Raw genomic sequence first — 16,143 nt, 5'->3', positions numbered from 1 at the left:
CTGTAGCAATCCCTTAAGGTAAATATGACCCCCATTTTCAAGAAAACCGTTGGATTTATTATTGGTTTATTTATGGCAATATGGAATATCTGTTGGAAACTGAGCACAGAATATGGTGATAAATGTTTGGAATGCTGTCTCCAAAAATGTACAACAAAAACACATCTGATCTTACCGTAGGTAAATAAAATACAGAGTTGCCACAATATAAGTATGAAGAAGTGACTGAAAAGAAAGAAAGAGGCTTCTCATAGTACTATTTTTGCTATTTAGTATCATCAGATTGCAGCCGCATTTATATGTGAATACAGCATTTGGGGGGAAAGAGCATCTTGACAGGCTCATGCAACATGCTTTAAAAAAACTGAATGTTTCAAAGGTGATGTGTTTAAATATAAGGCATGGTAAAAGAGAATAATAGCCTCTGTGAGAATCAAAACCATCACTGCTGTGGCTACAGAAAATACAATGCTGCCATTCAAAGCAATATCCTCAGACCACTGCTCCCAAATACAAAAACTGATAGTAAGCGCCTTTTTTGTTTGTTTGTTTCCTTTCCATTTTTTGGTATGCTGTTGTCTGATTGACTGAATGCATGCCTGGGGATGTTGCTGGTTACAGTATTTATTACTAAACACCGGAGCCATTTTAGACAATGATTTTAAAGCTCTCAGTGACACCTCTTCATTCATTAACTGTTCTTTGCAGTATATTTCATGTTAGATTTCTGTTTGCTTGATCAAATCCATAAGGCTGGTGATGGTTTGCAGAAATATAGGGATGTATGTTTTTACACAAAAGCCCCTCCTATGGCATGACGCTGTATGAAGTCGCTGGCCGAGGTGCTGAAGCGAGACAGCCATCTTGATCACTATAAAAGCCAACTGAAAACACCCTCAAGTTCTAAAATGCCATGATTACTGGAGTAAGTTGCTATATCTTTCCTTTTGTCTTCATTCATTCTGTATTCTTCACAGATTACATACTAGCTGCTTTCTCAGATCTGCTTTGCTTCTGCATCATCCCTTCCTTGCGCTTGGAGACTGATAGTTGTGTTATTCTAGTCATACAGGTTCATTAACTTGTCGTAAGACTGGTCAGTTGTCATTTCTTTAAATCCATCAAACTAAATTCTTAGTGGCAATTGTTTTTTTAGATATGAATAATTTTTGCATACTGATAATTTGTGAAGTCACAATAAATGCTGGGGTTATAGCGAAGAAAATGTATTGAGCAAGGTCTCTCTGAAAGTTTCATCAGAATGAAATATGTAAAATAATTAATTGCTGGATGGTAATGGACTGAAGTCATTCTGAATGTAAACTAATTTAGAGGTGTGGGGTTTTTTTTACTGTTTGGAGGTGGGAAGAATTTGGAAAAACTATTAAAAGCAAGGAAAGTAATATTGTATTTACATTCTCAAAAACAGCTCTTAGGATATTTTGCATTCATTCAGTTTTATAAATACTTAGCATGGGAATTCTTGACATCTCACTTCTAAAAATAGAATGAATTGATATTCAGGAACTTCAAATTAAAGGCCAAAGGTGACAAACCAAGACAAAGGTCACATAGCTCATTTTCAAGCAATTGGTTTTAACTTTGTCTCATGTCTGAACAAAAGCTTAACTATGCAGAAAAGAGGTCTATAATGTCAGACTTAAGGGAGAAGTACAGGTTATCTTATAGATCTCCAAATAATAATAACTAAGACTAATGGATTTGCATAGGCGTTCTTGCAATGAATGTTTGTATTTATAGAGTGTTAATTGCATTGTTTTACTTTAGTAATACAGTTTCCAAATGCAGTTTTCTGAATGTCCATACATAATGTATTTTTCTTTATTAAGAATGTAGTTTTTAATATAACATATATGTTGTTATATATTCCCAAGTTACACAGAACAAATAGGTCAAAAAATCTAAATTTGGGGGAAATATATAATTAAAAACTTAGTAGTAATGAAATGCATTAAAAGTGAAAAAGTGTATTTTTCAAAAGCCTACGTTTTGATAAATCTGTTGGTTTTTGAGAGCCACAGACTTTGTGCTGTAACAAACCAATACAGTCACACCTCTCATTTGTCACTTTCCTCCAACCAAAGAAAACGTTGGCTTTATTACTGAATTTTAATATGTCATCTACTGAGTTTTGAGTTACTTTCCAATATCTCAAACGTAGTTCACCTTTAATTTTTAAAATAGATTTAAATAAATTTAAAATATGTCCATAAAACTATGAGGGAATGTATTTTATTTTTAAAAAAAATAAAAAGGTGGAAAAGCCAATATTGTGATCTTTCTGATAGAATTTTAGAGAAACTACATATGACAAAATTTTTGCATTAATCATGTTTAAATGCACAGTTCAGATGTTTGCAAGAAATGCGTTAACTTAAATTCTGTGAATATATAAAGTGGTGCCTGGTTTTCCCCTTTGACTTCTTTACTGTGAAAATGTTTACTGGTGTACTGTTAAATTGAAACAATTAAATTCTGTATTTATACAACATTTTCTTTTTTATAAAAGGTTTGCTGCTGTAACAAAAATGTTGCATGTATCTATCAACATGTGGGTGCTGGTTGTTTATATCCCTCATTCCTGGAACAATTGTCATGTACTCTGAAGTCTTAAATACTTATGAAATTCAATTTGTGCCTGCTATTTAATTTCTTAATTAAGAAATACCATTACATAACAAATATGCAGTTATTTAGATAATAGGTTCACTTACTAAGAATATATAAAAATTTGGAATATGCTACTAATTAGAAGACAAACTATGAAAAAGTTTAAACAAACTTCTTTAAAGTTCTACAGTAGTTGGGCAGGTTTCTAAACTTTGTATATTTACTCAGCCAAAGTAAATCCAATGTATGGGATTTCCTCATTGTTCAGAATTGCAACATTGCATTGAGCCCTTTCAGCAGGAAAACTGAAAGAGCATTGATAACAGATATGATTTCAAATGTTCAGAAGCACTGCACTAATTGTACTAATAACTTGGTAATCTCAAAGATCTTTACATATTTTCATACATAGCTGACAAGAGAAGAAGTTGTTTTTCTCCCCATATATTTGTGGTAAAAGATTAAACATATTGAATCAAATTTTATTTGAAAGTTGATATTAAAATAATCTATGAGTTACTGTTCTTATGCATAATTTTTTCAAACTGGTAAATCCAAGTTCTGAAGTAAAACAAAATTGGTTGGTTGCTTTGGTTTTAGAAATATCAGATAAAGAATCAAATTTAATTAAGTGAATAAAAATACTATTCTAATCTTAATAAAACCAAACATGGTTAAACTTATCAATTTAAAGCCTTGGGAAATTTACTTGGGAAACTGTAGAAAATTTAAAGGCAGATTTTATTTTATTTTATTGACTTTTAGGTGGGCATGATAAACAGGCATTGAAAGATACTGGTTTGGTTATTGGTCAATTTATATTTTCCTTTGTAAAGCACTATGTAAAGCCTATGGTGCTATATAAATAAACATAATAATAATATATTTGTAGTTTTGACACCTAAGCATCTGAATTCAGTTTTAGCCTTTCAATAAGTAAATACAAATTGGATCAAGTCTATGGAGAAAAGAAAGCTGTACAAGGAATAAATTGAGTAACAATTGAATAAGACTATTGCTTTTACAAAAGAAAGCACTCTCTTTGCCTGCAGTGATATTAGATGTTATATTAAGACTGGTACAGATATGGTATGGATCTTTTTCATCCATTAAAAATTGTATTTGACTTGATAAACCATAGAAGTTAATGAACATAATGGATTAGAACTCTTATCTCGCCTAGATTCTGAGTTTAATTTCATTTGGCTTCATTTATCTGATTTTTTTTTTATAATAAGCAGAAATGATTAAACTTAGCTCTAACTTAAGTGAGATACAGCATGGATTAATATAATTACATGTACTGGGAATATCCCAAGGATATATATGATAGGTATTCTAATTGAAGCAAATAAAAATTAAATGTAACATCAATGGGAAGTTTAAATCTTATTAATGTTAGTGAGATTGTTAAGAATGTTGAAATCAACTGAGACTGAGTTTGGCAGGATCTTAGGCAGTATCCATCTATCATTTTCTTTTTGGTAACCTTTCTGTGGACTTGTATTCTGAATATCTTTTAAAAAGATAAGAAACCAATATTATTGCCTCACGTCAAAGATCACTTCAAAGATACTTCCATTTCAATTATCAGACTACAGTAAAGTGGAAAGTGGTTTAAAATTGCAATTGGCTTCATTATTTGCATTTTTACTAAATTATTAAACCAGATACTTATAGCTGATTTCAAAGATTATTGCGACAAGATTGGTTTTATTTTTGTTTCTTATACTTTTGAAAACAAATGCTGCAAATTCTTAGTGTGTGGGATTTTGTATTTATGTAGGTTTTTGGATTTTTTTAAAAAATACCCCACAATTCAGTAATTATTTAATCTTAATTATTTATTCAGTAATTGTTTAATAATTATTTAATCCCCTTCTTTTTTTTTAGTCTAAGCAACATATGTACAAATACTTCCATACAGTTTCAATTCCACTTGACAGATACAAAACACTATCTTATATTTCAATGAAATACAACATCTAGGGTTTAATTTCAGATTGTAAAATGAGAAATATATTAATTAAAATCATAAAATGTTGAAGTATTTTTCACAATAGATGAACTGTTGTTTTTTTTAAAAAAACCTATGAATAAGAATGGGGAAAACTTTTTAATAAGAGAGATAACAACATAACACAATTAAAACTTTGAGAAAATAAAGTTTTAAAATGAGGGTTGCGTGTTCAGAATTTCTGTTTAGTATTTCTGACATTTATATTACATATTTACTGTTTTGCAATTTTTCTACTGCTCTCTTTGAACTATATCAGTTTTTTTAAATGTTAAAGTATAAAATCTTATTTCTTTACTGTGAATTTTATTGAAGTTTGAATAATAATCATCTTTCAAAGCTGATATATAATACTGTATGGATTAAATTATATTATATGTTAAATGTCATTTGGGACTTAGTCCTGATGAACAGACTTCCAAATTTATAACTAGCATTTAATGCTGAGAGACCGAAACATCTACCACTTTTGTTTCAGAACACTATATTGCTGTACCAGCCTTTATAATATGAAATAGCAAAGAGTGTAAACTTATGACCCATTGAGAACATGCTGGACTGTTCAGTGTCAAACTGTCTGTGAAACCATTTGTCAAAATAAACTCTATTTAGAGAGAAAGTCCAAAGGAAAACTAGACATCTTGCCAATGTGACAACCTCCTGAATGCATGGCGAGCTGTCTGGTGTTGTCAAATAAATTTGGGGGTATACATTTCTATTTGCTTATTTTGTATTAAGTATAATATCTCAAATTGTTTCCAGAAAATAATAAATATACAGTCAGAATATGATGGTTAGTACTACTCTGCCTGATCCTACACTCAAGACTTCTGTTTCATTATTTTTTTCTTGGCTATTAGTTTCTCAAAGAAATTACCACCAAAAATGGAGACATTGTTGTTATGAAATTGCAGTGGAACCAACCCGTTGTATTGCAGTACTTGCTCTTTGAGGACCAAGAAATCTGCATTAAATCTGTCCAGACCCAACCTTATTGATGCCCCACACTGTTGGGGATTAGGCTAACCTATTGATCCACATAGTATCATACAGTATGAAAGCATGCAAAGGATACTGTGCAGCAAGATGGAGATTGTCCTGACAAAAATATAGAGATCAAATTTGGTTTAATCAGTATCCAAGGAGTTGCACTTGTGATCTAGTTATATTTTTGCAAGGTTTTGCTCATAATTTTAAAGGAATCTAGCTTGTGTGCATGCACAGATAGTATTTTGATGCTTTGGCTCTCCTTGAGCTGTGGAAGCTTAGACTTTGACCTTCAAAATGAAACTGAGCTGTTTCATGGGAAACAGGAACTTGTTTTGAATTATTCAGAACACAGAACCTGAGTACTATATATTTGCTTTGTAAATTTTATGCAGCAAAGATTAATTGGACCCCATGATTGTAAGAATAATAAACATTCTTAAAGACAAACATTTCCCAAAAGGAAAGCACAGAAGAATTCCAAGAAATGTGCCCTACAGCATTAATCTTTTTTCTTGTGCTTGTAGAAAAGGAGGGGGAACTATTTGCTCATGACCCTCTATTATACAGTTGAACTGTCTTCCATTGGAAGATGAATGTGGCCTATCGTTTTTGGGTTTTTTTAAAATTCTGTTTAATTTGTACAATGTAATTTCTACATGGTCAAGTCTAAATAAACATATATGAATGTTCCTCTGTATGCTACAGTTCTTTAGTTCTGGGTAGAATTCCATACTACTTTGTTTGCTAATAATACATGCAATGTATGAAAACAAGATTAGTGTACAGAATTAAAGAAGGATTGGCAAAATGTTGAGTATTTATTAATATGGGAATTCTTGTAGTTTCATGGGCTCGGATACATACAGACGAGGAATTGATTTGTACCTTCAAGTCATTTCTGGCGTATGGTGACCCTAAAGCTATCATGGGGATTTCTTGGCAAGATTAGTTCAGAGGTGATTTACCTTTGCCTTCCTCTGCGGGTCAGACAGTGTGACTTGTCCAAGGCCACCCAGTGCATTTTGATGCCTGAGTGGGAATTCCAATCCTAGTCTCCTGAGTTGTAGTCCAGCACTCAAAACTCTACATCACACTGGCTTTCTGTGCTTAGAGTGACTTGCCCAAGGTTACCCAGTGGGTTTCTGTGGCTGAGTGGAAATTTGAACCCTGATCTCCAGAGTTATAGTTCAATGTTCAAACCATTACACCAAGTGGTGTATGTGCCTTCAAGTCACTTGTCAACTTACGGTGGCTCCATGGATTTCATAGGGTTTTCTTAACTTACCTAAATTAATCATGCTGAAGTTCATCATCATGGCTAACTTAAATTCTTCAGTAGATGCAATGTAACCATCAACCTAAGCTTAATCAATATCATTTTTGAAATTTTATTTTTAAAATATGGAATGATTATCAGCATTGAAAGAGCTGGTGATGGGTGGAAGCTTTTTTTAAAAAACATCCAAGCAATAGGAAGTGGGCCTGTGCTACTTAAAATTATCAGCTCCAAGGAGACAAAAGTGTAGTACAGTCAGCCCTTCTTATACACAGATTTTTTTATACACGGATTCAAGCATCCACGGTTTGAAAATGTTGAAAAAAAGTATAAATTTCAAATATCAAACCTTGATTTTCAATTTTTTAAGGTACATCATTTTGCTATGTCATTATATTTAATGGGACTTGAGCATCCACGGATTTTGTTATACACGGGGGTCTTGGAACCAAACCCCAGCATATAACAAGGGTCCACTGTAGTCACTATATTGGCACCTTCTGCTCAGTGTAGGAAATTTGGTTGTGGCTTCCTGAAATGTAACTTAATCTACTTCCACAAGCTGGTAACATTGGTCTTCCTCAACATGAAGGCACTAAATAACCAAACAATCTAATTCTTATGTGAAGTCAAAGGTTTTCATGGCCAGCATCCATAATTTTTTGTGGGGTTTTCAGGCTATGTGGCTGTGTTCTGGAAGAATTTATTCCTGATGTTTCTCCTGCATCTGTGGCTGGCATCTTCAGAGTGATCCAGCCACAGGCGCAGGTGAAACTTCAGGAATAAATTCTTCCAGAACACAGCCACATAGCCCAGAAAAAAATGTCTACTCCTTTCTTTTAGTCTGTATTAAGATATGAAGCCTAACAAATTTATTATATCCAAGCAACATTGTTTCAGTCTGGATAGTAGATGAAGATGGCTGGCAGGGTTTTTATTTGTAACAGAAAAAAAACAACATCAATGTGTTATATGCCTGATAACTATGTTACTACTGTGCTTTGTCTGCACTTGGTCTGAGAGAATTCCAGCCCATGTTTGCCTTGATTGTGGCTTGACAATTGAATTCTAAACTGCCCTCCATGCTGTGTGAATGACAATTTCAGCAACCAAAAGGATTTGAGCTGCTTCTGCAGTTATTAAGTGAATAATGCATTGTGCTATCCAGTTACCACTAGGTAGCATGCTTGTGGAGAAGACCAGTTAAAGGGCAAATAGCTTTCATTTTAAAAATGTGAATATCTCCCCCCCCCCCCCGCCCTCCTTCAGTGCATTAGATTGATTAGATCACCACCTGGTTGTTTAATTGTGGTTGTGATGAGCTAGGTAAGTTTCAACCTGTTAAAAGTTTACAGGTCACTTCATAGAGTCAAGACTTGCCATTTTATGGCCTTCTAATGAGCCATTAAACTGGAGAAGAGATAATTAAATACAGTGCTCTGCTGGGATTAACATGGTAGTGACTGCAGCTCTCTGATTTCTAGGTGCTTCAGAAGACTATGAAATCCTTCTGGAAAGTCTCCTCAAGTCCAGGTTAGTATTTCTGAATCCCACCATGCCTGTTTTTGTTGTCTCTCTTGTGACTGGAATTGTTTGCAAAATAGTTTGAATGTGGTTTTACTGAAGAAGAAGAATGCACAAGGATTTCCTAAGGCTTGGCTGCAGCTTCCTTGAAATGGGTGTGGAGGCATCTTGAATCTAAAGTAACTTTACTTGTAAGTAAAATCCACTGTACTTGAATGTCAATGCAGTGAGTGCTATTCTCATTTCCGGTGGGTTGGATTTAAACTCTCCCCACCTCTACCACTACCATTGGTATCCTCTCTTTAGTGGGATTCTGTTGATTCTTCTCTGTCCCTGAAGACTTTTGCACCTCTGAGAAGTCTTCACAGGACAGAGGATGGAGGACCCCCTCCAAAAAAGTATGGAAAGTAGCCCTTTAAATTAGCTTCCCATCCCCAATAATTTCTACTCACGTATGTTTACTTACTTACTTGTTTATTTTAAAAGAAGTAGTAATTTGAAAGACACTCTCTCATGACACCTTGTTTGAAAGGGAGAAAATAAATTTGCAAATGCCAATACTAATAAAATGAAACATAAAATAAATCTTGTAATGGTTTGGTGGAGATCTGCTCTGATTTAGGGGATAAAAAAAAATATTTCTCTTTGGGAGAATTATATGTTGCCCTGTGCTTGGCACATTGTTTAAAACTGTTCTGAAGGATCTATTCTGTTTGGTTGGCTCTTTCACTGTCGGACTTCAGCAGGATAGACTCCTGTGTAAATGTGCCATAGGAATGCAACCTACCAAGTCTTGTTTGGTTTTCTGTATTAATACTTTTCTCATGTTCTGACACATTCCCTGTCCTGGAGTCCAGGCCACTGCAACCCACTCACCCTGCCCTTGTCTGCCATGCACATTAATGCTTTTAAGTGCCTTGTAGGAGAGAGAAAAACATGGCAGATCTTGAGGTGGCAGTGCTTTTCTTATGGATTTTTACTCACTGCCTATAGGGGCAATTTTCTGTCTCTAGGCAGCTGTGATCCAGCCTCTAAGGCAGCTGCTGGACTAGAGGCTGCTGTAGTTGAAGCCTTTGCTCTCTGAAAGACTATTTCCCTGTTGAAAGGATCTGTGTGTGTACCTTGGTGCATGCGCACTGAGTATTGACAAGGTGCATCTAACCTTACAAAGCAGTGAAATCTTCTCTCCACCTCCTCCTTGGATATACAGGAGACACTTTCAAATCCAGTTGCTCATCAGCTCCCAAGTTAAGCTTGTATGCAGAGAGGCTTGACCTGAGGCAGCCTGCAAATCCTACCTATTATGCTGCTCATAGCTGGAGACGAGATGCTATTCTTCTTTTTTTGGAGGGAGGGAGTGGAAAGTCTGGTATTTTAGAAGAAAATGAGGTGGCTCCATGCAGGAAAAGGGACAACCGGGAACCCACCTGTAGCCAGCGTGACCAGAGGTCATCACCGTGAAGAAGGAGAAGACATGGCAAAATAGAGGACATTCAAGAAAAATGTAGGGAGATGACAAAATAAAAGCTAAAAACTCTCATATAAATGTAAACCCATGTTTCTTAACCATGCTCAAAATGGAGGACATTTCGGAATTCCTCCTGGACAGAAAGTTAAAATGTAAGGCATGTCTTGGAAAAGGAGGATGGTGCCCTGCAGAAAAACAAACAGGTCAGGCTGAGGGTTAGGTTTATTTGTTTCTGCCTGTTTTAGGAAGGAGAAGGATACCACTTTGTTTCTTAAGCTGCATTGGCTCCGCAGAAATAAGCCAGTTTGACACCACTTTTAACTGCCATGGCTCAGTGCTGTGGAATTCTGGGCATTGTAGTTTTGTGAGATATTTAGCTTTCTCTGTCTCAATGTCTCAGTAAGTCTCAGTGTTACTGACCTCTTCCTTGTGGATGGAGAAGCAGACACCCACTGGAGATGCAACAAGTCTTGTCTGCTGTACAGCACAAAGAGCTCCTAGCCTCACAGTCTCTGGAAAAGAGCTCTGGTGCTACAACAAACTACAAATCCCAGGATCCCATAGGATGGAACCATAACAGTTAAAAGAGTTTCAAACTGTATTAGTTCTGCAGTGCAGAAGCAACCTCTTTCTCCCGCTCTGCAGTCCACTCTCACTACCTCTTACATTGGTCACCCTTCTTTTTCTTTTCAATTATGTTTTATTAAAGATATAAAATTTATGACAATTATACATAACAAAGAAACATTCAATAACATAATATATACAACACAACATCTAGACTGTTAAACAAAACATAGGCATGGGAATGACTTCCTCTTTCCATTCAACTAGTTTGTTACTGATATAATTCATTTCTTTCTTCATTGTTTCTAATATTTTATCTATTTTTTAAAATATCCATACCATTTATTTGTGTGTTTATTTATCTAGATATCATCTAGATATTGGGTTGCAAAGTCTCCCCATCTTAATTCCCAGGATCTTCGTATTTCTGATCAGTCTTCTTCTAGCTTTAATGCATTTGTCATTTCTAAGCATCATAGTTGGTTTATGATCCTCCAAAAGGGAGAGGCGGGATACAAATAAATTAATAATAATAATAATAATAATAATCTAGGTTCAACATATGATATAATTTATATAAGATTGGTCACCTTTCTAAATGACGAAAATCCCAACTTTTCTTTTAAACATATCCATATAGCTTCTATATGGCCATATAGTCCTCGTGTGTGCCTTGTTGTTGTGTCTTGAAGTCATTTTTAACTTTTGGCAACCATAATGTGAACCTATCCTGGGGTTTCATGGCAAGATTTGTTCACAGCCATTGCCATTCTCTGAGGCTGAGAGAGTGTGACTTGCTCAAAGTCAACCCATGGGTTTCAAGGGCAATAACATAAAGGGGGAAAAGGTGAGGATATTAGGATGTTAGTCATAGCCCTGTATTTTGTCAAGATGTTGTGGTTGTTGTCCTCAGTTCAGATAGCACTCCTTTGAGCCATGTGGAAACTGGAAGATCCTTATAGCCCAGGAATGATCATTTAAATTACGTTAGCAAGATGAAAAGCTACTTCCTTTGAGATCCTATGACTAATATGCTCACTTCCCCCCCCCCCCCCACTTTCTCTTGTATCATTTTTAATGCCTTTGCCTGACGAAGAAGCCAGTGGAGCTGTGAAAGCTTGCAACATGTATTTGGTGCATTTGGGTTGGTACCCCTGGGGTTTTTTGGTGTGTGTATGGATTGTGGGTGTTGTTGTTGTTGTACTAGGGCTTTTCTCTGCCACCAGCCAGGGCCCTTTCTTTCTCGGGTCCCTCCCCAAAAACCATTTTATTGTCTCAGACTCATTCCAGCTCATCTCTTTTTGGAATTTATTGGCCAATAAACCTCAGAGCAAGACTCTTCCGAGGCGGCTAGCTGTCCCTGCGAAGGCTGTAATCCTAGCCTGGGGCTTGCTGGCGAGTAAACTTGATTAGGATTGCTCAGTAAAGCTTATCCTTTCTGCAGCCCCGATCCTAACTGGGATTTCTGGCCAGGAGGACGAGGCACCGCAAAATGGAGGACATTCCGGGGGGGGGGGAGATGGAGGACGGTGCAAAATTAAAAGCTAAAAACACTCCTATACATATAATTAATATTTAATATTATAAATATAAATTCATGTTGCTTAGTCCTCCTGGTCCAGGTGGAGGACGTTTTGTAAACCTTCCTGGGCAGGAGGCTGAAATGGAGGACGGGTCCTGGAAAAGGAGGACCACCTCTGGCCAACCCTGCAACTCAGAAGCACTGCTACTAAGATAAATCCATGTGCCTTGGTCCTGCTCAGAATGGAGGGCATTTTGGACTTCTTCCTGGGCAGGAGGCTGAAAATGTAGAGCGTGTCCTGGAAAAGGAGGACGTGGCTGGTCCTGTGCCGCCTCCAAGGGCTTTCTGGCATGCGGCCCCTTTAAATCCCGCCTTGGGGAAGAGCCCCCCCCCCCCCTTTCCCGCCCCACATCTATAAGTAAAAAGGCTGCTGGCGGAGGCTCCGAGGGTCAAGACGTCCTAGTGCCCTCTGGTCTTGTTCTCTCCCATAAAGTGCATACATTGTTTATGGGAAGGGGATGCATGCGAAGTGATGGATGCTCTCTCTAAAGTTGCCCTTTGGATTCCTTGGCACCAGGAACTTTACTCTCCACGAACCACTTGCACTATGTATTTCTCCCACACACCTACACACATTTTCCCTCTTTCCCTGCCAGCCTGGACTAGGACTCTGCGAGACCAGGGTTCAAATCCTCTTATGGCCATGGAAAACCCCCTGGGTGACCTTGGGCAAGTCGCACTCTCTCAGCCCATGGCAATGGCAAACCGCCTCTGAAGAAACTTGCCAAGGAAACCCCTATTATCATAGCTTCGCCTTGGGGTCGGCATAAGTCGGAAACGACTTGCAGGCACAAAACAGGGGTTTGGGACTTCAGCTCCCAGAATTCCTGGCAGTTGGCCTTACCTGGCTGGGCCTCCTGGGATTTGAAGTCTAGAACCCCTGGAGGGCCAAAGTTTGGGAACCACACTTTACTTGGGTCTCACTGTATGTCTCCGGAGTCTGCTGTCCTGCAGCTATATACACTATAGAAATAAGGCAGTAATGCACCGCTTTAACTGCTGTAGCCCCATCCTGCAGACATCTAGCTGCTCCCTGGGGCCACAACAAGCTACCATTCCTAGAATTCCATAGCATGGAGCCGTGGCAGTTAAAGCGGTGTCAAACCGGGTTATTTCTGCAGTGCGGATGCAGCCCTTGACTTAGGAACCCGCTTTCTATGGAAATGCGCTATTAAGCTACAGAGGCTAAACAGGGTCATCGGATTGAAGTAATGGAACACGCGTGGCTTTAATATTATGATTCCTTTGGGGACTCTTAAGTCCAATCTGGCCGTAGCCATTAGGCACCTTTCCTTGTTGCAGAGTGAACATGATTAAGGTTTGAGCGAGACTCCGGAAATAATCCAGTTTGAGACCGCTTTAACTGCCCTGGCTCGGTGCTAGAGAATCCTGGGCATTGTAGTTTATTGTGGCACCAGGGCTGTCTGACAGATAAGGTTAAACGTCTCACAAAACTACAGTTCCCAGAATTCCCTAGCACTGAGCCAAGGCAGTTAAAGCGTCTCAAACTGGATTATTTTTGCAGGCATTCTGTATTAAGGAGGCACTCCCAAGGAGCCTCTTAGGTTTTAACGTGCCCCGAGTCCCTTTTTAAAAGTTATCTATTTATTTAATTATATGTATTTGTTTGTTTGTTTTCAGAGGTAAATATGCCTCTCTTGCAGGTTGCCAGAGCAAGGAAGCCTGGCCGTTTTAAGCGGCTTAAAAACACAGGTGCCTTATTAATAGTGGCTCAGGTGTGGGCAACATTCCCGCGCGGGCTTAACCTTACCCTCCCATGTTTGATTTCCTGGTGTCTGAGGCTGCATCCACACTGGAGGAATAATAACCTGGTTTGGCCCCGCATTAACTCTTTTCTGGCTCAAGGCTATGGAATTCTGGGAGCTGGAGTTTGTTGTGGGGTCCGATGTAAAGGGAAAAGCACCTCTGACTGTAATGGACAGGCGACTTGAAGGCATGTATATACATAAAAACACACACACTAAACAGGGCAAAGGTAGGGGTCTGGATTCATTAATGTGGGGTAGAAAACCTCTTTAAAATAGTGTCGGATGCGGAACAAAACGCAGGACAGGGAAAGGCGCTTTCGGTCTTCCGAGACCTTTCCACGCAAATCCGGGTCCATCTAGATTGCCCAAATAATGCAGTCGGACACCGCTTTTAAGCGCTGCAACAAAACGCTGGGATTTGTACTTGGGGCTGCGTCCGCACGGCATAAATAATCCAGTCCGACACCGCTTTAACTGCCTTGGCTCAACTCTGCGCAATTTGGGGGGACTGTAGTTTTGTGGGACAAATAGCCTCCTCTGCCAGAGAGCTCTGGTGCAAGTGCAACACACACAAAAAACCCTCCTACAGTATTCCATAGAACGGATCCATGGCAGTTAAAATGGTGCCAAACTGGATTATTTCTGTAGTGCGGATGCATCCAAGGGTCTTTAGCCAAGGCATGGCAGGAGTCTGTAGGATGGAACCAGAGAAGCTAAAGTGGGATCCAGCTGCATTATTTCTTATAGTGTGAATGCACCCTCCTCCGTCTCAAGATGGGAAACTCCGAAGTAAAGGGAACAGCACCTCTGAGCATGCATCGACGGCGTTTCCTTCGCTTCCGAGCCCAACTGGAGGAATGGGACTTTTCATTCCAGCAGAGCGAATAAAGGGGTGTCGGGCTTTGCTGGGCTCCAGAGCAGGGCAGGTTCCCAGGCGCAGCATTTGAACCCGCCTCCTGTTTGTTGAGGAGAGAAGAGAAGTCGGAACTCCTCCCCTCTTTCGCCTTTTCCGCTGTGTTTCTAAGCAAGGTGACCAGGCACGTCCTCCTTTTCCAGGACATATCTTTTATTTCAGCCTTCTCTCCGGAGGAATTCCAAAATGCCCTCCGTTTGGAACATGACTAAGAAGCGTGGATTTATCTTCATAGGAGCGTATTTATTTATGTAATTAATTTCTATGCCGCCTTCCCCCCAGAATGGACCCAAGGCGGCTCCTAGATTTAAAAAATAATTATTTAAAAAACGACACTAAATTTTAAATCAGTTAAAATCATCTAAAAACAGTACAGTATAAAATTACCTAAAATATACTTTTGTTTTGCAGCTTCCTACATTTTTTCTTGAATGTATTTTTGTCCTCCTTTGCAATTATGACATCTGGTCACCCTGTTCTAAGGGTGCCTGCATCTACATGGTACAGATGGTGCAGTGTGACACCACTTCCAAGGGCTGTAGCTCCATCCCGTGCAGTCCTGGGATTTACAAGGTCTGTAGCCTTCTCTGCCCAAGAGTGCTGGTGAGGCTAGAGATCTCAGGATTCTGTAGGATGAGGCCATGGCAGTTGAAGTGGGGTGTGTGTGTGTGTGTGTGTGTGTGTGTGTGTGTGTGTGTGTGTGTGTTATTTTCGACCCTAAACCTATCATGGGGTTCTCTTGGCAAGACTTGTTGAGAGGAGGTTTGCCATTGCCTTCCCCTGAGGCTGAGAGAGTGTGACTTGCCCAAGTGGGTTTCCATGGCTGAATCGAGTCCTGATCTCCAGAGTCGCAGCCCAACACTCAAACCACAAACTGCATTGTTTCTTCAATGGAGGCTGCATCCTCCCTGCAGAGATAATCCGGTTTGACATCGCTTTAACTGCCAAGACTCAATGCCAAGGGAATTCTCACAGGTTAGACTTTTCTGTCAAGGAGCTCTGTTGCCATAAAAAAACTACAAACCCCAGGATTCCCTACCATGGAGCCATGGCAGTTAAAGAGGTGTCAAACTGCATTATGTCTCCAGTGCGGATGCACCCTAATAATACAACCCAGGGCACATCCATACTGGAGAAATAACCCGGTTTGGTACTGCTTTAACTGCCCTGGCTCAAGGCTATGGAATTCTGGGAGTTGGAGTTTGTTGTGGGCCCAGAGCGGAACAACAACAGACCAGGAGGAGGGAACGGGAGGAAAGGAAAGAGAAGGGGAATTAAAGGCAACCAACTCGGTGCAGTCCTTTGCGGGAAGGAGCTTCCAGCCTTTTTGTGGAAGAGGGAGTCCAAAGAAATCTTTAGTTTTAGGAGGATTGCTCTTGGTTTATCCAAGCAAGACTCTATGGTAT

This window comes from Sceloporus occidentalis, unplaced genomic scaffold (assembly GCF_023333645.1).
Source record: "Sceloporus occidentalis isolate IW3139 unplaced genomic scaffold, rSceOcc1.0.p SCAF_6, whole genome shotgun sequence".
Taxonomy (NCBI): Eukaryota; Metazoa; Chordata; class Lepidosauria; order Squamata; family Phrynosomatidae; genus Sceloporus; species Sceloporus occidentalis.
This window is presented reverse-complemented; position numbering follows the sequence as displayed.